The sequence below is a fragment of the Podarcis vaucheri genome (genome assembly GCF_965113315.1).
Source record: "Podarcis vaucheri genome assembly, chromosome: 7".
Classification (NCBI taxonomy): domain Eukaryota; kingdom Metazoa; phylum Chordata; class Lepidosauria; order Squamata; family Lacertidae; genus Podarcis; species Podarcis vaucheri.
The window spans coordinates 19,817,916-19,842,396 of record NC_138765.1 but is presented as its reverse complement, the minus strand read 5'-3'; the positions used below and the strand labels follow the sequence as shown (position 1 = coordinate 19,842,396).

Sequence of the window (24,481 nt, the reverse complement as noted above, 5' to 3'; positions counted from 1 at the left end):
TTTTCTCTTCTCGTTAAAAAGGAAAAAGAAACTTTTTGGATATCGCTAAGGTTAAATAAGACTAAAGGTAAGTAATGTCTAATACTAACAGACACTGGCAGGCCATTCTAAAATAGAAAGCAAGAATCCATTTTAACATAATCAATATAACATAATCAGTATAATTAATAAATAAACACACACAAAAACACACATCCCCCTTCGTTTAGTAAAAGTATCTAGTGTGGCATACAGTGTTATCATAAAAATATACAAAATATAATAAAATGCACAATGAAAACATAAAACCTTCAACCTTTTTTAGATCCAGGACTCACTAGCTAGGTGATCAAAAATAAGATACCTAACAGGTTTTGGTTTTGGTTTTGTATGATATTATATACCTTCACATAATACTTTGGTTTACGTATTTGTTTTTGCAAATTATAAGGGCCATGTCATGCAGCCAGTATGCCTTAACCATTTCAATCACACAGCAGTATTGTGGCACAAATCTCATCAGCCAATATTGAGGGACACTTCAATTAACTAATCTGAAAAATCTTGCAGGAAACACAAGCCCCTCCCCCAGTGAAGGATGTTGTGGATTATTACGGCATTACATAGAGGATTGCCAATACTCACATTTCCACCAAGAAGGCCCTAAATAAGGTCTCTATCACAACTTATGAATAGTTGAACACATCAAAGTCTGTCTGGAGAGGCTAGATTTCCTCTACTCACACAGCAAATAATTATCGTCTACTTGAATGGAACCCTAGTATGGCTCTGTGGATCACTTCCGTTACATTAAAAAGCATCTAGGACCTGAGGGACACTTCTTAACGAAGTGACCAAATATAACAAACATAATTTTTTTTGGTTTTCATGCAAAGTAATAGGGCTTTACTGTCTGTTCTACATATGTCTCGCCTACATTGAATCTCTTCCCTATTTAGAAATCATCATTGCCTGGATTTGAAACTCTTCAAATGGTGGCCTGTTGCTGGAAAGACACCAACAGAAGCCGCAGATGATGCAATATGTTATTCTTTGTGGCACTTTTGATACTTCATCTGGTGTAAACCTAGGCATCACTGTAACCTCCTCCCCAGTTGACCCCCAGTGACAATCAATGATGGTCCAATTAAAAGTAACATGCAATACTCACGCCTAGTAAACCACCACCCTGAAATAAAAAGGAGCAATTCAATCAAAAAGGAGGAAAACAATCAACATCTCTTTTAAGCAATGTTTCCTTAGTTTTAATGCCCTTTGATACCTTTGTGGGAGTATAGAAAATCAGGCACACTTCTGGCATAAGCATCTCTTTTCCAGAAGTATTTGGTTACTTTGTGTAGTGAATGGGCATAACAGGGAAAACGCAGCATTGGCATTCATAACCTACATCAGGTATCTTCACCCTTTTTGGGACCCAGGAATCACTAACTAGGTGATCAAAAATAAGATACATAACAGGTTGTCCCCCCCCCCCAATTTTTGTATAATGTAATATGCCTTCACACAATACTTTGGTCTACATATTTGTTTTTGCAAATTATAAGGGCCATGTCATGCAGCCAGTATGCCTAAACCATTTCAATCACACAGCAGCAATGTGGCACAAATTTCATCAGCCAATATCGAGGGACACTTCAATGAACTAATCTGCAAAATCTTGCACGAAACACAAGCCGCCTCTCCCTGAGTGAAAGATGTGGATCATTAAGGCATTACATAGAGGATTTCCAATACTCACAGTTCCGCCGGTAAGTCCATCAGTAAGGCCCTAAAGAAGATAAAGAAATAAGTTAGTCCATGTTTTATGAGAATGATAAATATAGTGAACATTTTGATGATTTCACACTGGCAAATGTAGACTTGCTGCCTGTTCTATAAAGGTCTCGCTTATGTCAAATTTCCACAATAGAAGGCATCATTGACTGGATGTCCTACTGGGAGCATCTGGGGTGAGCTATGACATCGAAGCCAGCTTCTCGCTCCCCTAGGATGCTTTCCCTTACTGACATGGTGGTGCCCAGTGTCAGTCCTGTTCCTGACACTGTGCAGGTTCAGGTAGTCTGGAACCAATGCCTAAGCAACAACTCACATGATGTAATCAATAAAGTTGTGGCCAAAATTAATGCCAAAAAACCTTAAACTAAATTATGTGTCAGTTGTGACATTATTTTGGGGGTGGTTTGGGGGTCTTCACAGGCAATTAAATCACAACAGCTACTTCTGTGGGACACCTCTAGGAAATAAGAGACACTATCTGACTCTACAACCCTAATTAAAATATAAAATATTACTGTATATATTTGCTTTTTTAAACTTAGTTGCAAAGATTAGGGCCCTGAACCAAATTTTCATAATTCTAAAAGGAAGAGCCAAGCAGTGGTGTTTTTCTCTTCTCGTTAAAAAGGAAAAAGAAACTTTTTGGATATCGCTAAGGTTAAATAAGACTAAAGGTAAGTAATGTCTAATACTAACAGACACTGGCAGGCCATTCTAAAATAGAAAGCAAGAATCCATTTTAACATAATCAATATAACATAATCAGTATAATTAATAAATAAACACACACAAAAACACACATCCCCCTTCGTTTAGTAAAAGTATCTAGTGTGGCATACAGTGTTATCATAAAAATATACAAAATATAATAAAATGCACAATGAAAACATAAAACCTTCAACCTTTTTTAGATCCAGGACTCACTAGCTAGGTGATCAAAAATAAGATACCTAACAGGTTTTGGTTTTGGTTTTGTATGATATTATATACCTTCACATAATACTTTGGTTTACGTATTTGTTTTTGCAAATTATAAGGGCCATGTCATGCAGCCAGTATGCCTTAACCATTTCAATCACACAGCAGTATTGTGGCACAAATCTCATCAGCCAATATTGAGGGACACTTCAATTAACTAATCTGAAAAATCTTGCAGGAAACACAAGCCCCTCCCCCAGTGAAGGATGTTGTGGATTATTACGGCATTACATAGAGGATTGCCAATACTCACATTTCCACCAAGAAGGCCCTAAATAAGGTCTCTATCACAACTTATGAATAGTTGAACACATCAAAGTCTGTCTGGAGAGGCTAGATTTCTACTACTCACACGGCAAATAATTATCGTCTACTTGAATGGAACCCTAGTATGGCTCGGTGGATCACTTCCGTTACATTAAAAAGCATCTAGGACCTGAGGGACACTTCTTAACGAAGTGACCAAATATAACAAACATAATTTTTTTTGGTTTTCATGCAAAGTAATAGGGCTTTACTGTCTGTTCTACATATGTCTCGCCTACATTGAATCTCTTCCCTATTTAGAAATCATCATTGCCTGGATTTGAAACTCTTCAAATGGTGGCCTGTTGCTGGAAAGACACCAACAGAAGCCGCAGATGATGCAATATGTTATTCTTTGTGGCACTTTTGATACTTCATCTGGTGTAAACCTAGGCATCACTGTAACCTCCTCCCCAGTTGACCCCCAGTGACAATCAATGATGGTCCAATTAAAAGTAACATGCAATACTCACGCCTAGTAAACCACCACCCTGAAATAAAAAGGAGCAATTCAATCAAAAAGGAGGAAAACAATCAACATCTCTTTTAAGCAATGTTTCCTTAGTTTTAATGCCCTTTGATACCTTTGTGGGAGTATAGAAAATCAGGCACACTTCTGGCATAAGCATCTCTTTTCCAGAAGTATTTGGTTACTTTGTGTAGTGAATGGGCATAACAGGGAAAACGCAGCATTGGCATTCATAACCTACATCAGGTATCTTCACCCTTTTTGGGACCCAGGAATCACTAACTAGGTGATCAAAAATAAGATACCTAACAGGTTGTCCCCCCCCCCAATTTTTGTATAATGTAATATGCCTTCACACAATACTTTGGTCTACATATTTGTTTTTGCAAATTATAAGGGCCATGTCATGCAGCCAGTATGCCTAAACCATTTCAATCACACAGCAGCAATGTGGCACAAATTTCATCAGCCAATATCGAGGGACACTTCAATGAACTAATCTGCAAAATCTTGCACGAAACACAAGCCGCCTCTCCCTGAGTGAAAGATGTGGATCATTAAGGCATTACATAGAGGATTTCCAATACTCACAGTTCCGCCGGTAAGTCCATCAGTAAGGCCCTAAAGAAGATAAAGAAATAAGTTAGTCCATGTTTTATGAGAATGATAAATATAGTGAACATTTTGATGATTTCACACTGGCAAATGTAGACTTGCTGCCTGTTCTATAAAGGTCTCGCTTATGTCAAATTTCCACAATAGAAGGCATCATTGACTGGATGTCCTACTGGGAGCATCTGGGGTGAGCTATGACATCGAAGCCAGCTTCTCGCTCCCCTAGGATGCTTTCCCTTACTGACATGGTGGTGCCCAGTGTCAGTCCTGTTCCTGACACTGTGCAGGTTCAGGTAGTCTGGAACCAATGCCTAAGCAACAACTCACATGATGTAATCAATAAAGTTGTGGCCAAAATTAATGCCAAAAAACCTTAAACTAAATTATGTGTCAGTTGTGACATTATTTTGGGGGTGGTTTGGGGGTCTTCACAGGCAATTAAATCACAACAGCTACTTCTGTGGGACACCTCTAGGAAATAAGAGACACTATCTGACTCTACAACCCTAATTAAAATATAAAATATTACTGTATATATTTGCTTTTTTAAACTTAGTTGCAAAGATTAGGGCCCTGAACCAAATTTTCATACTTCTAAAAGGAAGAGCCAAGCAGTGGTGTTTTTCTCTTCTCGTTAAAAAGGAAAAAGAAACTTTTTGGATATCGCTAAGGTTAAATAAGACTAAAGGTAAGTAATGTCTAATACTAACAGACACTGGCAGGCCATTCTAAAATAGAAAGCAAGAATCCATTTTAACATAATCAATATAACATAATCAGTATAATTAATAAATAAACACACACAAAAACACACATCCCCCTTCGTTTAGTAAAAGTATCTAGTGTGGCATACAGTGTTATCATAAAAATATACAAAATATAATAAAATGCACAATGAAAACATAAAACCTTCAACCTTTTTTAGATCCAGGACTCACTAGCTAGGTGATCAAAAATAAGATACCTAACAGGTTTTGGTTTTGGTTTTGTATGATATTATATACCTTCACATAATACTTTGGTTTACGTATTTGTTTTTGCAAATTATAAGGGCCATGTCATGCAGCCAGTATGCCTTAACCATTTCAATCACACAGCAGTATTGTGGCACAAATCTCATCAGCCAATATTGAGGGACACTTCAATTAACTAATCTGAAAAATCTTGCAGGAAACACAAGCCCCTCCCCCAGTGAAGGATGTTGTGGATTATTACGGCATTACATAGAGGATTGCCAATACTCACATTTCCACCAAGAAGGCCCTAAATAAGGTCTCTATCACAACTTATGAATAGTTGAACACATCAAAGTCTGTCTGGAGAGGCTAGATTTCTACTACTCACACGGCAAATAATTATCGTCTACTTGAATGGAACCCTAATATGGCTCGGTGGATCACTTCCGTTACATTAAAAAGCATCTAGGACCTGAGGGACACTTCTTAACGAAGTGACCAAATATAACAAACAATTTTTTTTTTTGTTTTTATGCAAAGTAATAGGGCTTTACTGTCTGTTCTACATATGTCTCGCCTACATTGAATCTCTTCCCTATTTAGAAAGCATCATTGCCTGGATTTGAAACTCTTCAAATGGTGGCCTGTTGCTGGAAAGACAACAACAGAAGCCCCAGATGATGCAATCTGTTATTCTTTGTGGCCCTTTTGATACTTCATCTGGTGTAAACCTAGGCATCACTGTAACCTCCTCCCCTGTTGACCCCCGGTGACAATCAATGATCGTCCAATTAAAAGTAACATGCAATACTCACGCCTAGTAAACCACCACCCTGAAATAAAAAGGAGCAATTCAATCAAAAAGGAGGAAAACAATCAACATCTCTTTTAAGCAATGTTTCCTTAGTTTTAATGCCCTTTGATACCTTTGTGGGAGTATAGAAAATCAGGCACACTTCTGGCATAAGTATCTCTTTTCCAGAAGTATTTGGTTACTTTGTGCAGTGAATGGGCATAACAGGGAAAACGCAGCATTGGCATTAATAACCTACATCAGGTATCTTCACCCTTTTTTAGACCCAGGAATCACTAACTAGGTGATCAAAAATAAGATACCTAACAGGTTGGGTTTTTTTCCTTTTTTGATATAATGTAATATGCCTTCACACAATACTTTGGTTTACGTATTTGTTTTTGCAAATTATAAGGGCCATGTCATGCAGCCAGTATGCCTTAACCATTTCAATCACACAGCAGTATTATGGCACAAATCTCATCAGCCAATATTGAGGGACACTTCAATTAACTAATCTGAAAAATCTTGCAGGAAACACAAGCCCCTCCCCCAGTGAAGGATGTTGTGGATCATTAAGGCATTACATAGAGGATTTCCAATACTCACACGTCTGCTACCACCGCCCTAAACAAGATAAAAAAATATGTTATTCCTTCATGCTTCATGAACATGATAAACATAGTGAACGTTTTGATTATTTCACACTGCCAAACTAGTCCAGGGCAACCTACTTCTTATGTTAAAGCCACAGGCACATTTCATCTATCTTTGTGTGTTTGTGGGGTGTGTGTGTTTTAACTGCCTTCAAGGATCACAACCATGGTACTCTTATGAGTACGCAAGGGAGCAAGTAGGCTGTATAAAAGATCCTTTATCTGCTGTAAACCTTGGCATCACTTTATTAGCATACAGAACCTTGAAGCATGAAGGTGGCGGCCTTCCCGGGCGTTTTTCCAACAAAACCTACCGAATAACTCCTAGAGCTGTTGAATCTTGTTGGAACTGATGAAGAACTTTGCAGTCAACAACATTTCTCAAAGCAACTTTGGAACTTGTACCTTTGGGACTGCTTTGCATTTTGCAGCCATTGCAACTCACCCTTTACCTGTTCTGATGCTGCTCCAGGACAAACTACTCCTTATGTTAAAGCCACAGTCACATTTAATCTCTCTCTCTCTCCCCATCTATGTGTGTGTGTTAAATACCTTCAAAGAATGAAGATATATTGTTAAATATCTTCAAAGATTAAAGATGTAAAATCACTAATATACTAAATTCACACTTAGAAAACCACCACTGAAACAGAAAGGATGAAATCAATATTTCTGCAACCAACATTTCTTTTAAGCAATGTTTCCTTAGTTAAAAACCTTTAATACCCTTTTGGGAGTATACAAAGTCAGGCACACATGTTTTCTGAACATGAACAGAAAAAATATTGGCAAGTTCTCCCCCCCCCCCAATATTGTCAGTGGCACCATCCTCCTTGATGCATCATCCCAGCGATCGTTATCTAACTCATATTACTTTTGCCTGTGGCCTCTGCAAGACTGCCTGATCCTAAAAGACAGATTGTGATTGACAGAAACGAGAGGCAACTGGCATCTGGGATAAACAGCAATTATGACATGCAGTTGATTTGATTGCTCAATATTGTTGTTTTTTAAAAAATAATTAATGATATTCCCGTTAAAAGTGAAGTGCAATACTTACGCCTAATAAACCACCAAGCTGAAACAGAAAGGAGGAAATTGATTTTGCTACAATCATCTCTTTTAAACAATTTATCATGAGTTAACAATCTTTAATACCCTTGTGGGAGTATAGAAAATTGGGCACACTTCTGGCATAAACATCTCCTTCTCAGGAGTGTTCCCATAACTCTTTTAGTAAAAGGTCATAACAGGAAAATGGTTGCAATGCCCTATATCATCTAAATCAAATATATGTTTCAAATACCTTCAAGTACTACAACCATGGTATTCAGGGGAAAACAGTTGTTCTTTTCCCTACACTGTAGTCTCAGTGAAAGTTGCCCCAGCAGAAAAGGCATAAGGGTACAGCCAAGAAGAACAGTCAACCTCCCTTCGGCTTCAGCCAGGTCAACCCTAAATGTCCCATTACAGTCCTTAAAACTTGCCCAGCCTTTAAATCTTAGACCTATCAAAAAGACATTTTAAAATTCCAGAAATCAAAACTTCTTGTACGTTGTGTAAAGTATTTGTTTTTGTAAGTATTAGGGCCATGTCATGCAGCAAAGGTGCTTTAACGAGATTAACCATTTCAACTACACAGCAGTATTGTGGGAGGGATCTAATCACCCAATACTGAGGGACACGTCAATGAACGAATTTTCAAAATCTTCCACCACCCTTGCCATGAGCAGAGCCTGAGTACTTGTCTGTGGCTCTCGTCTGTCACTTCTGTGTGGCTTTTCTACAAACTAATGTGCAAAACCAAGCAATAAAAGACAAGGGCGCCTCATGGGAAGAAACTACAGTGGTACCTCGCAAGACGAATGCCTCGCAAGACAAAAGAGTTTTCCGTTTTTTGAGTCGTTCCACAAGACAAATTTCCCTATGGGCTTGCTTTGCAAGACGAAACATCTTGCGAATTTGTTTCCTTTTTCTTTAAGCCGCTAAGCCGTTAATAGCCGCTAAGCTGCTAAGCCGCTAATAGCCGTGCTTCGCAAGACAAAAAAACCGCAAGACAAAGAGACTTGCGGAACGAATTAATTTCGTCTTGCGAGGCACCACTGTACAGACCATTCAGACAATACAGAGAAGATTTGCAAATCACCACCACACTATATTTTAGGTTTGGCTTGCAGGGTTCCTATGTGGATCTGGTTGGCCACTATGAGACCATAATTCTGGCCTGATATTTTTGTGTTCTTATAATCCTTATGATCTTGAAAGTCAAATGCTTGATCACCTCTCAGTATGGCCCCTCATCCTTACTGTAAAGGTAAAGGGACCCCTGAACATTAGGTCCAGTCGCAGACGATTCTGGGGTTGCGGTGCTCATCTCGCTTTACTGGCCAGAGCAGCACATGGAAATGCCATTTACCTTCCCACCGGAGCAGTACCTATTTATCTACTTGCACTTTGACGTGCTTTCGAACTGCTAGGTTGGCAGGAGCAGGGACCGAGCAACGGGAGCTCACCCCCTCGCTGGGATTTGAACTGCCAACCTTCCAATTGGCAAGCTCTAGGCTCTGTGGTTTGGACCACAGCGTCACCCACGTCCCTCATCCTTACTGTAGAACATTTTAAAACTGCAGAAATCCATTTATGGGCACGTATGCAAATTCTCATTTTATTCTATTTTTTCTTTTAATCACTTTATTAGACCTGAAAACAATTTTGGAAATTAGAGGGGGGGGGTGTTGAACCAACATGGATCCTAGCCAGCATCCAGATGTTCCCAAGCATGCAGGAATCTTGGAAACCCTTTTATTTATCCACTGGAAACATGAAAATGACATCCATTTTTAGCTAAAGGGGATTTTTTTTTTTTAGTCATTCAGTTCTCTCAATGCATAAAAGATTTGTAATACTTACAAGCTGAGGAGCCTAAGTTTAAAAACAAAAACAGCAATTAGATTGATTGGTCTGCAAGCCTCTTAAGACAAATAAAATACCATCAGCCCCCCTCCACCCCTTCAACAAAAGCTGATTCAAGTGGTGGCTCAGCTGGTCTGGTTGAATTTCTGGGACAAAATAATTTTTACCTTCTTTTAAACAAAGAATACAGCAAATCCATAAAAGAAATTATTAGAAGCAGCAGCAATATATAAAAAAGATTGAAGCCAGCAACAGTTCACTCAAAAACATTGCAAAATGGAGAGATCTCTGGGGCTCACTTAAAGATCTGAACTCAGAAAGCCAAAAAAATGTTCTGTTGGGAGGAAGTTCCACCACCAAGAAAGCTATGTGCCTAGAACCCACCAACCGATTCATTCTCAAGGTCAAGCCAATGAGAAGGCCTCTGAGACTGATCTTAGAGCCATTGGATCATAGGAAGCTGCCTTATACTGAGCCATATCACTGCCTCATACATCTCAGTATTGTCTACACTGACTGGTCGCAGCTCTCCAGGGTTTCAAACAGGAAATTTTCCCAGCTCATGTGTGTGAGTATGTGCATCAAACAAAACCGAGATATTGAATTCATATATGCAGAGCATTTCAGCTTCTGCCTTCAGGAGGCTTGAAACATTTTGCTATATGAATTCAGTTTCTCTATTTTGTTAGCACAAAGAAGGATGAAACACTAGACTTGGAGGCTAAACTTCTCTGAATAAAGTTCCTTATGTGTGAAAAACACATTTTGTCACTATGGATGCAATCCCATGCATACTACATGATAATACGTCCTCTTAAACCTAATGGGACTTACTGCCTATTAAACAAAACAAAACAAAACAAAACAGGCTTGTGCTGCCATTGTTATCCTTTGTATTCAGGAAGCTATAGTTTCTATGCCAGCTCCTTCCATTTTTCCATGGTGTAGAATCCTAAAAGGAAGTGAATTTCCCTCATTTTATCAAAATGGAAAACATTTACAATTAAATTGATCCCTTAAGTTTAATTGTAGGTTTTAGATCCCATGTGTAGAATAGCCCCTAAATGCAGGGAGTTTTCATACGATCTTGCCTCAAGGAGCATTTATGTCCTACAAAAACATGCACTTGCAGCTCACTGAATATCTAGCTAAGCAGTATTGAAATATTCTACATGACTCCCTTAAGTGCAAAAACAGACTTACCGAGATGCTCCCATCTGGACAAAGGAGAAAGACAAGAAGAGCAGTGGTCACAACCTGGAGATGCATCTTGGCTTTGCGTTGGTGTCTTTCAGGAGTGAAGTCACCAAGGTGAAGAATGAGCAGTTTTACCTGCTGTATTTATACTATAATTCTGTCCTCAATTTTCAAGCCTGGTTGACCAAATGTAATACCTCTATTGTCAAGGGAACCTATGACTTTTGTCAATAAGGAAAGGTCAATTCATCATAACTATCATCACATGGAAAGTAGTGGTTGGTTCCAAACACCAGGGGCCAACTTGGCAACAAAGAATAGGCGGCATTATTCTTCCTAACTTGGGTGTTAAAATGGCCCAAACTGACCTTTTCTAACTATGTGCAATGAGGGATGTGCCAGAACTTCTTTGTGACATGGATAATGCCTACATTTCTGAGTATAATTGAGGAGACCCTTACGAAGATGGAATGAATTTCTGAGGTGGCAATTCTTAAGCGAATTCAAAGAATAAGGTGGTCTACAAAGCAGTGGGGCAGCCTGGTACACTTGCCCTGGGCCTGCCAGACCTACGCTGTCATGCCAATAACACCTTGTTCCTCCCAGACAACCAAGGACTCCCGCCCCGGGTTTTAGATGAGCTCTGCATGAGCCTGTCCCACAGAGTTCAGCAAGTTGCTTAGATATTACTACCTTTACAATTCCAGTATTTAATATGTGCAAATGTTTGAAATTCACTATGTTAAATCCCAATCCAAAACAAGGTCGTGAATTTCAAAGTGTAACCCAGTGGGGCTGAGTCAGAGTTTTTGGTTCCTATCCTAACCTGCAAATCATATCAGCGAGTCAAGGACTGGTTTTATTTAGCCTAAGGATCTTTCAGCATAAATGGGGGATGTCTGCAGCTGAGTTGAATGTGTATTTGATGCTGTTTACATTCCCACTTAAGTAGCATCGTCCACTTGACATCCGCTTCAAATGACTTCTATCTATCCTGCTATTTTTTCACTTTTAAACATTGATGAATATCACTGATTCAATGATTGGAGCCAGGGTGCTGTCATCCATTAGAGTTGGCTAGCAGGAATGGTGGTCCCTAGTCATTGCCTTAGCTGCATGTATACCCACACTGAATTTGGGGGAGTTGAGTTCAAACAATTAAGAATGTTTCAGATCAGACTTGCAAGAGAGTAGAGTTGTAGCCCACTTACTATCGTATGTGTCAATTCCACAAGTTAATATTGTTAAAACACTGCTGCAAAAGCAATTTTGATGTGATACACATAATTTCATTATTTATTTGTGCAGTGTTTTATCAGTCCATTTACAAACCACCACTAAAAAAAAACCAAAAAAATTATGTGTTGTGGCCAATATTAGTCATACTCAGAGTAGACCCACTGAAATTAACTGACATGGATAATTTAGGTCAATTCATTTAAATGGGTCTACTCTGAGTAAAACCTAGATGGCAATTGCCCTTTTTTCCCACGTATAAACTGTAGTAACAATATTCTTTTCCATCCTTTTTCTATCCCTTGTGCCATCAGTTTCCTTTCAACAAAAGCAAAAAGTTTCATCAATGAGTAAAAACTGAAGTATGAAGTGTAATCTCCACTAAATGTAACTCTCCTAAAAGATTAGACCACATTATAGTGATTCTCAAAAAATTATATCCACAATATAGTGATTCTGTTTCATGCATTCACACTTTGCTACCCAGTTAGGCCCCTATTTGGGCTTCACGGTCTGGGATATGATAGTGTTGGTGGCAGGGGTCTTGCTACACTAGAAAAACAAAACAGCTGGTAACTTGTGTTCTGGACGTAGCATGGAATAGATACTATTTTTTTGTTCTAGGTCTGTTCTAGAGTCACAAGTCAGTATGTTGCAACTTTCCTATGATTTTACATCACAGAACACCCTCTACCCATCACCTGCAAACCAGCCATTCACCATCTTACGCTTGTCCTTTACCTGACCTTTCTACATATGTTTATCCATACTAATCAGAACATAACCTGCCAGAACAGCAAAGGGCAAGTAAATGTGACAATCTGGATATTGTCAGTTTTTTATCAGTTGCCTGGGTTATTTTTGGCTATCTGCTGTTGCCTATGATAGAACAATCTTTCCAGGAACTTGGTGTCTCAGTAGATCCCATTCTTCTGCTTCAGCAATAAGTTTTAACAGCATTTATTGCAACTGATAACAGCCCTTTGATCCAGCTTCTGGCTCCTGAGAAATGGAAGTATGTTCTTTTTTCTATAAACAAAAACAAAACACCTGACCTACACAACCAAGGCACATTGCAGATTAGCATTTGAATGTCAGAACAAGTTGTCTGGATATCACCTGAGAATGCCTTCTTTCATGATCAAAGAAGGCTATGTGCCAATGACAGGGTTCCCCTGCCCCTGCAGTTCATGTGCCTGTGCTCCCTGCATGACAGACACTTTCAACAAGTATCCATAAGTCCTCCAGCTCATACCTATAGGCTACAGAAAGTAGCACACACTTTGCATTCAGGTCCTAAATTCAGTTTCCAGCATCTCCAGGTAAGGCTGGGAAAAACTCCTATATGAAACCCCAAAGAGCTACCATCAACCAGAATATACAGTATTGAGCTAGATAGACCAATGGTCTGTCTCAATGCAATACAACTTCCCATGTTCCTATTGAAGCTTCGAGTTCAAACTGATTCACTTATCCACCTGACTGCCTTGTCACATACCTAAGAGGTGCAAAGTGAAATTGGATACTTTCTAATGGCCCACTCAAAATTCCAACCACCTCTTTTATTCCTAAAACATTCTAAAATGTTGGCTTCTGGTTCCCTATTTCTGAAAGAGGAGGTTTCTCTCTACCAGATTTAAGACTATATTATCAGGCATCCTGCATCTGTTGAATCCATTAAAAAATACAGACCTGTTAGATCTAGAGGGACATGATAATAGATTTGGATGGCATGTGTATTTATGGTACGATAAAATCAAAGTACACAGGGGTTTCAGAATCATATTATAAGAAAATCCATTATTAAAGTTTGGGAGAAATATAAAGATATGTTAGAACAAAAAACACCATGGTGACTTTCACCACTAGAAGTAATTTCATTGAAGAAAGTAAATATGAGGAGTAATTTGCTGATGCATAGAGCTGCTAACAGAAGTAGAAAATCAGGTAAAATTAAAGGAATTTGAAGAGGTGAAAGAACAAGTATCAGATTGGTTGCAATACTTTCAACAAATATAAAAAAGAATGGGAAATGTTTATTATGTATTTACAAAATTATTGTTAACAGGTGAAAACATTGGTAGGATTTTAGGAACACTTGTAATTTAAGGAGGATTTATAGGTAATATGGGGTGTGAAAAGCTGGAATAGTATTGATATGCAGTTGAAAAGAAAGTCTGAAGTAACCAAGGACAAGATGGGGGGAAGTAGCAAGATTCATAGAATCTCAATTTTTGGATTTGATGTTCTTTTGGATTATCTTTTTTCTCTTTCTTTTCTTTTCTTTTTTCTATTATATTCTTTTGAGAACCAATACAAAAAAATTAAAAATAATAATAATTCTAACCGCCTCTTTTATTCCTAAAACAGTCTAACATGTTGGCTTCTATTCCATTTCACTCTGCCTTAATGAAGGCAGCCCCCATGACAGTGGGAGATCGTAGGTGAAGGAAAAACAAGAATGATTGAAGGTAAATCAACATTGCTAATTTCCCCCAGGGATGGGGGGAATGGGCTTCACTCGCAGTTCGTCTTGATAGCTGGCTCTTGCTCTGGCATGGAATGCAGGTGGTAGGGAGGCACTGAGTGCAAAAGCACCTCACCTGGTGAAAACCCTCCAGTGCTGCCATTAAGAAGCAGAAGTTCTCCTGTTAATTAGAGCTTAATTGGACTAAAGTACAGGTGCGTGCTAGAAGGGATGAGATCACAACCTGCAGAACAAATCAACTGCAAGGACTTTAAGGTCTGAATTTGGGATAAGACTTCATTCGGTGCAAAAGACAGTGGGGTGGAGGGGAGCCTACGGTTTCTTTATTTAAAGTTTTCTTCTCTATATTTATGATTCGGCAACCCTCCTCTGAATGTTAGTTGAAATTAAATTGTACAAGTGAGGAGGGAAGAACTATGGAATATAACGTCAAACAGAACTGTGTGTGTAAAAAGGAAAAAGGGAGAGATGCTCTATTTTGCAAAATGTTTACGATGGAAACTTAGAGTTGACTCTACCCCATCCTTTATTATGTATGAAGTGAACTGAATAATGCTAAGAGGATTTGGAATTTAATTTATTTGGAAGGATAATTGGCCATATATCTTCAGCTGGAAGGAAGGGTGAAAGGAGTCTGTGAAGGAAATGATAATGTTCTTTATTAAGTCATCTGCAGTTTGATAGAGAACTCTTCTTCCCAGGCTGAGGGGGAAATGGTGACAAGTCTATTTACTGGGACAGAGCGACTTTTGCAGCTGTTGTTAAAGTTCTCAGTGCAAAAAAAAACAAAGCATGGGATGGAGCGATGGAGAAATTTCTGGAACAACAATGGGATATCAGCTCCGTCCAAGATATGATGGATAACAGCAATAATTGGGGAAAGAAGAACATAACATCTTACAAGGGCAGGAAGAAACACCACGGGCAGAATAATTGTCACACAAAGGAAGAACAAGGATATGGTTTGAGTTCCTCACTTGCAGTTTTATAAATCATTTAACTGTCAACACGAATAGAAGTTATTAATATTGCAGTTGTTGTATAATAGATTATTATTATGACCAGAATATAATTGAAACTAATAAGGTTTTGGAACGCAGAAATAAAGAAAAACATCAAATCATCAAATCTAGCACGCGGGAGGCCAACATAACTAAATTATATTATTTGGTACTTGAATGATTGGTATTAATAATTATATTATAAATTGGTATTGTTATAATGAGGCTATTATTGAATACATTATTGAATGATGGGGTTATTATTGGTATAATAGTATAGTGTCCAGATCAAGGGAAGTAATAGTTCCACTCTATTCTGCCTTAGTCAGACCACACTTGGAATACTGTGTCCAATTCTGGGCACCACAATTTAAGAACGATGTTGACAAGCTGGAATGTGTGCAGAGGAGGACAACCAAGATGATCAAGGGTCTGGAAACCAAGCCTTATGAGGAGTACTGGAAGGAGCTGGGTATGTTTAGCCGGGAAAAGAGAAGACTGAGATATGATAGCCATCTTCAAATATCTTCAAATATCTTAAGGACTGTCACATGGAGGAGGGAGCATGCTTGTTTTCTCCTTCTCTGAAGGGTACAAGTTGCTACAAGTTGCAAAAAGGGAGATTCCGACTAAACTTTCGGGGGAAAACTTTCTGACAGTAAGAGCTGTTCAGCAGTGGAACAGACTCCTACAATGGTGGTGGACTTTCGTTCCTTGGAGGTTTTTAAACAGAGGTAGGATGGCCAACTGTCATGGATGCTTTAGCTGAGATTGCTGCATTGCAGGGCGTTGGACTAGATGACCCTTGGGGTCCCTTCGACTTCTATGATTCTACCTAACAGTAGGCTAGCCAGCATCCAAAAAGTGCTTTTAAAAATGAGTTACTGATGGTGTGTTGAATCAGAAACCTATGTCAGATCAATAGTGAACAGGGTGGCAAAGGAGAGCTGGTTGGTTGTAGGTCTTTTGGCTACTTTTAGGGGAATTGTCACAGCTCTGAAAAGAATAGACTAATCTGGACATACCATTCACCAAAATCACAGTAAAGAGGTATGCTCCCATATGTATTGATGGAATTCAGTTTTTAATGACTGACTGGGGATGAAAGCTGCAGATATAATGCAAAAGTATGGCTTTGGCCTGCAGAACAATTTTAAACAACCTATACAGCTACCTGAAGCCTATTATCTATTTGGCAGCTAACTCATAATGTGCTGCATGAAATGCCTAAATTTGATCACCTACCACAAGTAGTGTTCCTCTGTCAATATTCCCAGTTTAACTCTATGGCTAAACTATGGAATTTACTTGTACAGGAGACAGGGAAGGCCATCAACCTGGATGGCTTCAAAAGAGGATTAGAGGAATTCATGGAGGTAAATTCTATGAAAGACTACTGGCTGTGACAGGTCTGCTTCCACGTTCAGAGGCTGCATGCTTCCATATGTTGGTTGTTGGAAGCCACAGAAGGGGAGAGTGCTCTTGTGGGTCCTGCTTGCGGGCTTCCCACGGGCATCTGATGAGAACAGGAGGCTGGACTTGGTGGGCCATTGGGCTGCTCCAGCAGACTCTGCTTATGCTTGGTAGCCCATCTCTCCACATTCATTGCGATGCATAATCAGTCCGTTACTTTCAGAACTGCAACAATTTACCTGAATTTAATGCTAAATCTTGCCATGGTGTGTGATACTGAAAATGATAATCAAGGTCATTTTTGAGAGTAGCATTCAGCCACTTCTTCTCTGTCACTCTGTGTGTAATTGATCTGGCATGGGTGCCCACTTTTTACACACCAGTGCCAGTACAGGTAAGAATAATATTGCAGTTGGCTATGCCAGGTTTGTCTCTGCTTATCTTTCCGCTTTAGCTACAGCGGTTCATTTATTTAAGATAACGTCTCACTTTTACGCATGTGATTTATACCTCTCTGCCTCTCAGTTACAGATCTTTCTTTCATTCCATTTTCCTGTCTTGATATAAGATGGCTGTTTTCCTTTGTCTTTCTTTTCATTTTCTCATGCTAAGCATTTCTAAAGCTGGTAAGTTGCCTTAAGTAGGCACTCAAGCTGTTCCACCTTTTTCTTTATCGTGTGAGGGTTTTTTGGGGTGAAGGACCTCTGTCCTACCCTACATGTATTCATTATAAACTCTGAAGGCAGCCTATCATGTGTTCATTGTGCTCCTGTGAACATCTGAAAGGGGCCTGAGTTATGTTACAATGTCTTTCTCCTCAAGTGAATCTCTTTTGATTCTTTTGTTCATGCTACCACACCGTACTGTAGAAATGTATCTGTATGTTTCTACAGTCCATATTTTCTTGTCAATCTATACTTCTATGCCTTCAACTGGCATTTGTTGTATTGGTTAGCTATTTTATTATTTATTTATTATTACATTTATGTCCCATTTCCCCCTAAGTAACTCAAGCTGCTGTACATGGTTCTCCCCTCTTCCCATTTTATCCACTGTCTTTGTTTAGGTTAAAAGACAGTGGTTTCGTACACTTGAAATGTTGCAAGGTCTCTCTCTCTCTCACACACACACATACCCCACAGCACAATAAAAATTGCTCCATATTATATACATTGGTACACTTTTATATGTTTCCACATTGAATGCTGTCTGTTCACACCAGTGGGTGGATCAGTTTGTACACTTTACAAGGTTGGTTTCCTTGCAACTCCAAACCTCCCTACTCTGAAAACGTCTCCATGTGGTTGCCATATTTACAGCTACACCATTATATATCTATCAGGTACAATGTCCTAAAAGCCTAGGACAGAAAATGTTTTTTTAAAAAATAATCTTTGTAAAGTGAACATGATTGGATCTCTGCCCAACACATCTTTCATTATACTTTGAAGAGGCAATAGTGGCTTATCTTAACCAGAGATTATTGGCCTTACATAACTGGACAAATTTTAAAATTAGAGCAAAGTTTTTGGTGTGAACATACATGAGCTAAATGAGGTGGCAGGGGTCACTGCTGCCTCAGTACCGTGTCTGCCAAGGAATTCAACTGACAATGAAATCCTCTCAAGCATTCAGCTGTTCCACCAATATATTCATTTCACTTCCTACCTCTCAAATGAAATAGTCCTTCTACCGCATAAACATCTTTTAGGATGGTTTAATTTTGAAATGTACAGTTGTATCTATGCAGCTGGGTACTTTCATGGTGAAGGAGAAGACTTGCAACAAGAGCTGGCAAGAACCATAATGTGAAATTATGTTTGTATCTACCTATCCTTATCCATAACAGAACCTAGGATGAGTAACTGAAACAACTACACATTGCTTCCCTATGTACCCTTCCTCTGTTGTTACCCATGTTAAAGCTTAGATTGCATACCCCTTGGGGCTGTCCTCTTGCAACTTTCTGCCATGTCTTCTGGATTGGTTGTGCATATGTATGTTATGCATGGGGCAATGTAGCCATGCTCTTTATAATATTTAACAGGTAGACTGGTGAGCATTATCTTAGCTGCATTTTACTTTTGGTCTTTGTTGGTAATGGCAGTTTAAATTGTTGTCTTGTGCGCAGAGATAATTAGTGACGGGGGTTGGGCTCCACATTCTGTAAATAATAAATAAACAAAACTATGCATACTGATGGTACTAGAAAAGCAACTGGGCAGTATCTCTCTTTAAAGAAAAACATGGTTTTGCATAAGCAAGCCTGTAATTATAGCACAAACATCAATGAAAGTACTAGGGCAGTAATTTCTTGCATTATATGCCACACAGTAGAAGCTGAGATTACTAAATTGAGGTGGAACTGCATGAGAACTGAATGGTGTGGCACCTTCAAAGTTCTGTAACTTTAATGGAGTTCGAATCATAGCCCCAGATTTCAACACCATAGAGCAGTGGTTTTCAACCAGTGTGCCATGGCACCCTGGGGTGCCTTGAACGATGGTCAGGGGTGCTGTGGGCAACACTGGCCTCTATCCCTCTTCCTTACCTCCCTCCTCTCGCATCTCTGCCCCCCAAAGGCTTGGCAGCTGTTTGTTCCAGCAGCCCTGGCTACAAACTCCCCAGGCGAATGGTGCCTCTGGAGCAGCCCAGGGGGTGTTTCCCAGGCTCCTGTGGGGCAGTGTGAGGGGGGCACCTCTCTTTGGGGCAGGAGGGGCAGCTCAAAGACTGGGGGGCAGCAGCGGCTTCACAGAGGACTCCAAAAGAGAGGGGAGAAGAGAGGAGCCTGAGGGAAGATTTCACAAGGGAGGGTGTTTGAAAAAGGGTGAGAAGCTGCTAGCTCTGCAGACAAGGGGTGACATAATTGGGCTCCTGAGCAGGGCCGTCTTAAGCATATCGGGCGCCATGGTGCAAAGATCCCTCCGGCGCCCCCCCCCCCCCATTTCCCTTTTTAAGGGGGGAAACCCCAAAGTTGTTGACCTTTTTAAGAAAAGTTTCCCCAGAGTAGTTGACCTTTTTTTTTAATCTCTGACAAGCCCTTAGAACAAAATAAAATGAAAAGTCAGAAGAAAATCTAGTAAAGTCCTCAATTCCAAAGCAAGACTGATTCAAGACAGCAGTTCTTCTAATTCATCCTCATGTTTCAAATCACCACATATCAAAAAGTTAAAGCAGCCACCAGTTTGCTGTTTTTTAAATAAATTAATAGAGACACAGACAGTGAAGTTCCCAGCCAATTTGTGTTTAAGTACAAAGCTGACGTCTTCAAATATTGTGGGGGGGTGGGGTGGGGGTGGGTGTAAAGCAGTGACATCCTGAACCTAAAAAGGACCCAAAACATGGGTCACAAAGGCTGCAGCCCTGACTGCATTTACCTAAGAGTAAGCCCTGCTGACTCTAATAGGACCTTACTTCTGCGTAGACAGTAGGACTGCAGCAAGGGAATTAGGGCTTTCTGTTTTAAGTCTCAACCAGAGGAAAATGTAATATTGGAGATTAGGGAGAAAGGAATATGAATAGATTGGGGGGAGGGGCGGACGAGAGACCAAAAACCACAGGTAGCAAGACAAGGCACACTTTCTGGGGAGCAAGGCTCACACACAGTTGCTTGGGGTGAGGACTGCAGAGGGACCATAGTTGGGTTTTGCGTGTGTGTTTTTCAGAAAAAAACGTAGAATTGGAAGGGACCCTGTGGGTCATCCAGCCCAACCCCCTGCAATGCTTTTTAGCTTGCATTGATCTCAAAAACCTTTGCAGCCCAGGTAGAGGAGGAAGAAAGTGGGCAAATTGGGGGGCGCCTCTCTTCTTCTTTGCCATTGCCTGCCTCCCTCTTCACATAGGGCCAGCCGCCTCACAGCAGAACAGAGCACGAGGCAGCGACTGAGCAAAGCCAGGCGCCTGGGTGCATGCGCCACTGCGTCAAGTGAGGGTGCGTGCGCTGCTCCTGCTGAGCGTTGGCTCGTTTTTTCCCCTTTTAGCCTTCTGCCACCCTGTAATAGAACTTCCTCAGTGCCCCTATAGCTTTATGTGCTTTGACTTTCATTGCCTAAATATGACAATTCCAAGCGAGGGTTTCACTAGAGTACACCCAGATATCTAAGTGAGCAAGTTTGTCCTATAGCTTCCACCATTTAAATCTAGGGCTGTGTTTGCTAAAAATCATAATCTTGGTCTTAGAGTAAGTTATAGATAACTTTTCCTGTTTACAGTATGTGCTGATCACTTCCAAGAGTTTTTTGAGGTCCAGCCGGGAAAGGGAGAGGAGCACTAACTCATCTGTCTACATCAAGACTTTGATCTTTCTAGTCCTAATTACTGTAGAGGTGAAATTTTCTTCTTCAGCATCATCAGCATCATCTTCGTTTATTAATACCTTGCCCATCTGGCTGGGTCTTCCCAAGCCACTCTGGGCAGCTCCCAACAGAATATTAATAATAATGATAAAAAGCGATGAAACATCAAACATTAAAAACCTCCCTGAACAGGACCACCTTCAGATGTCTTTTAAAAGTCAGTTGTTTATTTCCCTGACATCTGATGGGAGGGCAATTCCACAGGGAGGGCGCCACTACCAAATCATTACTATAAAAGTGTTTAAAAGGGGGAGCCAGGATGCAGCCTTGCTTCACCGCTTCACCTTGCCTTTCACTGTCTTTAACCAATGAGTGAATTCAGAGGTGCTACTGATGAGTGTTTGTTTTGGACACTAGCCAACAGTAATCCACAGAGCTCTAAATATCTGTTTTGCCTTTTAGTGCTTTATTTGGCAGGCAAAATAAAGGACAGGTTGGTGGGGGGGGTGATTGAGGGCTTAAAATTACTTTACCTGGTGCAGAAATGACTTCAAACAAACAAACATTAAAGGGGAGAAGAGAGGGCAACAAATTCTACTTCTCTTCCTCAACAGAGCTTTGCTTCCAACCTCCTAACAGGGTTTGCAAAACCCTTCAGAGGGAGATGTGAACTAGGATTTATTCAATTCGGGAAGGGAAAAAGAGGATAGGAAGCAAGAGGAATGTGAATATATATATATATATATATATATATATATATATATATATATATATTTGCTTTCGTAGATTTTCACGGGTACAGGAATGCAGGTTTTGGTGTCTTCGGGTGTCTTCCCGTGTAAGAGTCGGGGTGTCTGTGCGACGTTTCGACGAGGTCTCACTCGTCATCTTCAGGCTGGTGCTTTCGGCTTCTTGTTACTGGAACAGAGCAGAATCTGGTGTTTGAGTTCCTATAAATACTGTTGAGGGGTGTGGTGTATAGCCTCCAACGTTCTGGGCAGAGAGGAAATTAGCCCTCCCCACAAAAACCGACACCAGAACCAGAACCAGAACCAGAGGCACACAGAACGCCGTCACCAATCAACCACACCAGACCCAAACCCAGACCCTCTCCACAGACATATTACAGACTCCATCCAGTAGCCAAACTATAGTGGCACCTCCAGATGCTGCACCCCCCTGCAATCCCTACACAGATCTGGCTGGCACAAGGCACAAAACCACAGCTCGCCCCTATACACGAAGCCAAGCCAGAGCACAACTAAATGCAGCACAGCCATCTTCTCAGAAAAACTCTTCACAAGCTCAAGAGGTCAAGACACGAAAGCTTTAGCAACTAATCTACACTTAATGACCCACCCAGTGGTATTCAGAATATCACTCATGAAATTACTCAAGATATCCCTCAAGTAATTAAGGAACAAAAGAAGAAGAGGCACACTAATCTAGGAACTTCCTCTCTGCCCAGAACGTTGGAGGCTATACACCACACCCCTCAACAGTATTTATAGGAACTCAAACACCAGATTCTGCTCTGTTCCAGTAACAAGAAGCCGAAAGCACCAGCCTGAAGATGACGAGTGAGACCTTGTCGAAACGTCGCACAGACACCCCGACTCTTACACGGGAAGACACCCGAAGACACCAAAACCTGCATATATATATATATTTATATATAAAATTTATCACATTAAATAGGGTTGCCATATTTCAAGAAGTGTAAATAATCCAGACACAAAAAAATGTGGAGCTTTTTTGGGGGGGAGATTGCCATCCACTGTCTGCCTGATCCCTTACCCAAAAGGATCTAGCCCACCCTTGGCACAGCCCCAAAATGTAAATAATAATAATAAAATAAACCAACCAACCACAAAAACCTGTATATTTCATGTAAAAAAAACAAAAAACAAACCCTGGTCCCCCCCAAGCCTGGGAAGTCTTGAAGCAACAGATGTGGACAGACTGCAATAATGTAGCTAAGTCAAACGTGAGCCATTAAAAGTCTCTCTCAGACTTGTTTCTGGCTCCACACAGTCTCAACCCCTAGCTCTGTTGCACTCCCTGGCCGCTGAGGGAGACAGGGCAGAGGATGGAGGCTACTCTCTCCTCCATGGCCCTCCGTAGAGATTTCATTTCCCTTCCTTCCCTCTCTCAAATCTCCTCAGGCTCCCTCCTCTCTCTCGGGCCTTCAGGTCTCCTCAGAATCTCCTCAGGATTCCCTCCAAAATCTTCTGAGGGAGAAGCCTTCCCTCAGCCCTCTTCTGCAGTTGCACCAGGCCCCTCACAAGCGGCTGAGCCACATAAGTGTTTTTTGTCAATTTTAATCACAAGCTCTTTTGACTACTTCAGATGAGAAGTGTGAAATAAATCCATGAAATAAAATTATTATCAACAAAATTAAGCTCAACGGCTGAGGCTTGGGCTAGTGGTTCGTGTCTTAAAATAAGAAGCGTACCTCTCCCTCATTTTATATTCATTGAGACACCAGATTTAAAAACACCTTTTCTGTCAGGTTTTTTTTTGGGGGGGAGGGGGGGTCGAAAGGTGAAGACATATTTGACCTTCACCACTGTTAATTGTGTTATTTGTTCTTTTGTTTTTACCGTGTGAGCCGTTTTGAGTCACTTGACTGTAAAACAATGCAACATCATTTGTGTAATTTGTGAGAATGTTTCTTATGTTATCTTTGCTTGTAAATATCACCTTATTTTTTTGTCCATCACTCTGAGACCATTTCTGGTGAATGCAATATAGAAATATAGTAAATAAATAAAGACTAGGATTTTTTTGATAATAAGTAACATGGAATGCTCTCTCCAGAGAGGTTCAGCATTATATATTTTGACGCCGGGCGAAAATCTTCTTTAACCAGGCCTGATTGGCTGATTGATATCTGATACCCTTTAAAAATGTGTGACAGAAGGGAGGATTATTGGGTTTTTCTTGTTTATTTTTATTACGTATTTTCTGTTTTTATATTGTGGTTTTATGTTGTGAGGCCTGCAGGTGTAGGGCAGTATACAAGTAATAATAATAATAAAGATTGCTGCAATCAAAACATTTGTGGAAAGAAATCAAGGGTTGTATTCAAAGTCAGACCAATTTAAATGGGCTTATGCTGCACAGAATATAGTTGGAGAGAAGGCCTTGTAGACATTTTGGCAATTTGATGTAAGATCTGAGGGAAGCCACATGGGATACAATTGTGATTTGTTGTTATTTCCTTAAGCTAATGGTATTGTGTCATGTGTAATGATTGCTTATATTTTTTTCTAAAAAATGATAACAAGAGACCTGGGGGGAAAGGATGGTGGGAGTAAGCGCTTCAAAATATATATGGCTTTTTTTCAGAATGGTGAGTTTTTACCTGACAGAAAGGCCGAGACTTT

The 24,481-nt window shown here is 40.1% G+C and overlaps 2 long non-coding RNA genes across 2 annotated transcripts; one reads left to right on the top strand and one right to left on the bottom strand.

Moving 5' to 3' along the window:
• Positions 1-2,677: 2,677 nt before the first annotated feature.
• LOC309537432 lies at positions 2,678-4,380 on the bottom strand. Its single transcript, XR_014221922.1, has 3 exons — positions 4,121-4,380; positions 3,534-3,551; positions 2,678-3,025 (listed from the first exon to the last, which is right to left on the bottom strand). It is a non-coding gene; the product is annotated as an uncharacterized lncRNA (long non-coding RNA).
• An 11,603-nt stretch (positions 4,381-15,983) lies between these two features.
• On the top strand, positions 15,984-24,439 carry LOC309537393. Its single transcript, XR_014221877.1, has 2 exons — positions 15,984-21,122; positions 23,030-24,439. It is a non-coding gene; the product is annotated as an uncharacterized lncRNA (long non-coding RNA).
• The last annotated feature ends 42 nt before the right edge of the window (positions 24,440-24,481 follow it).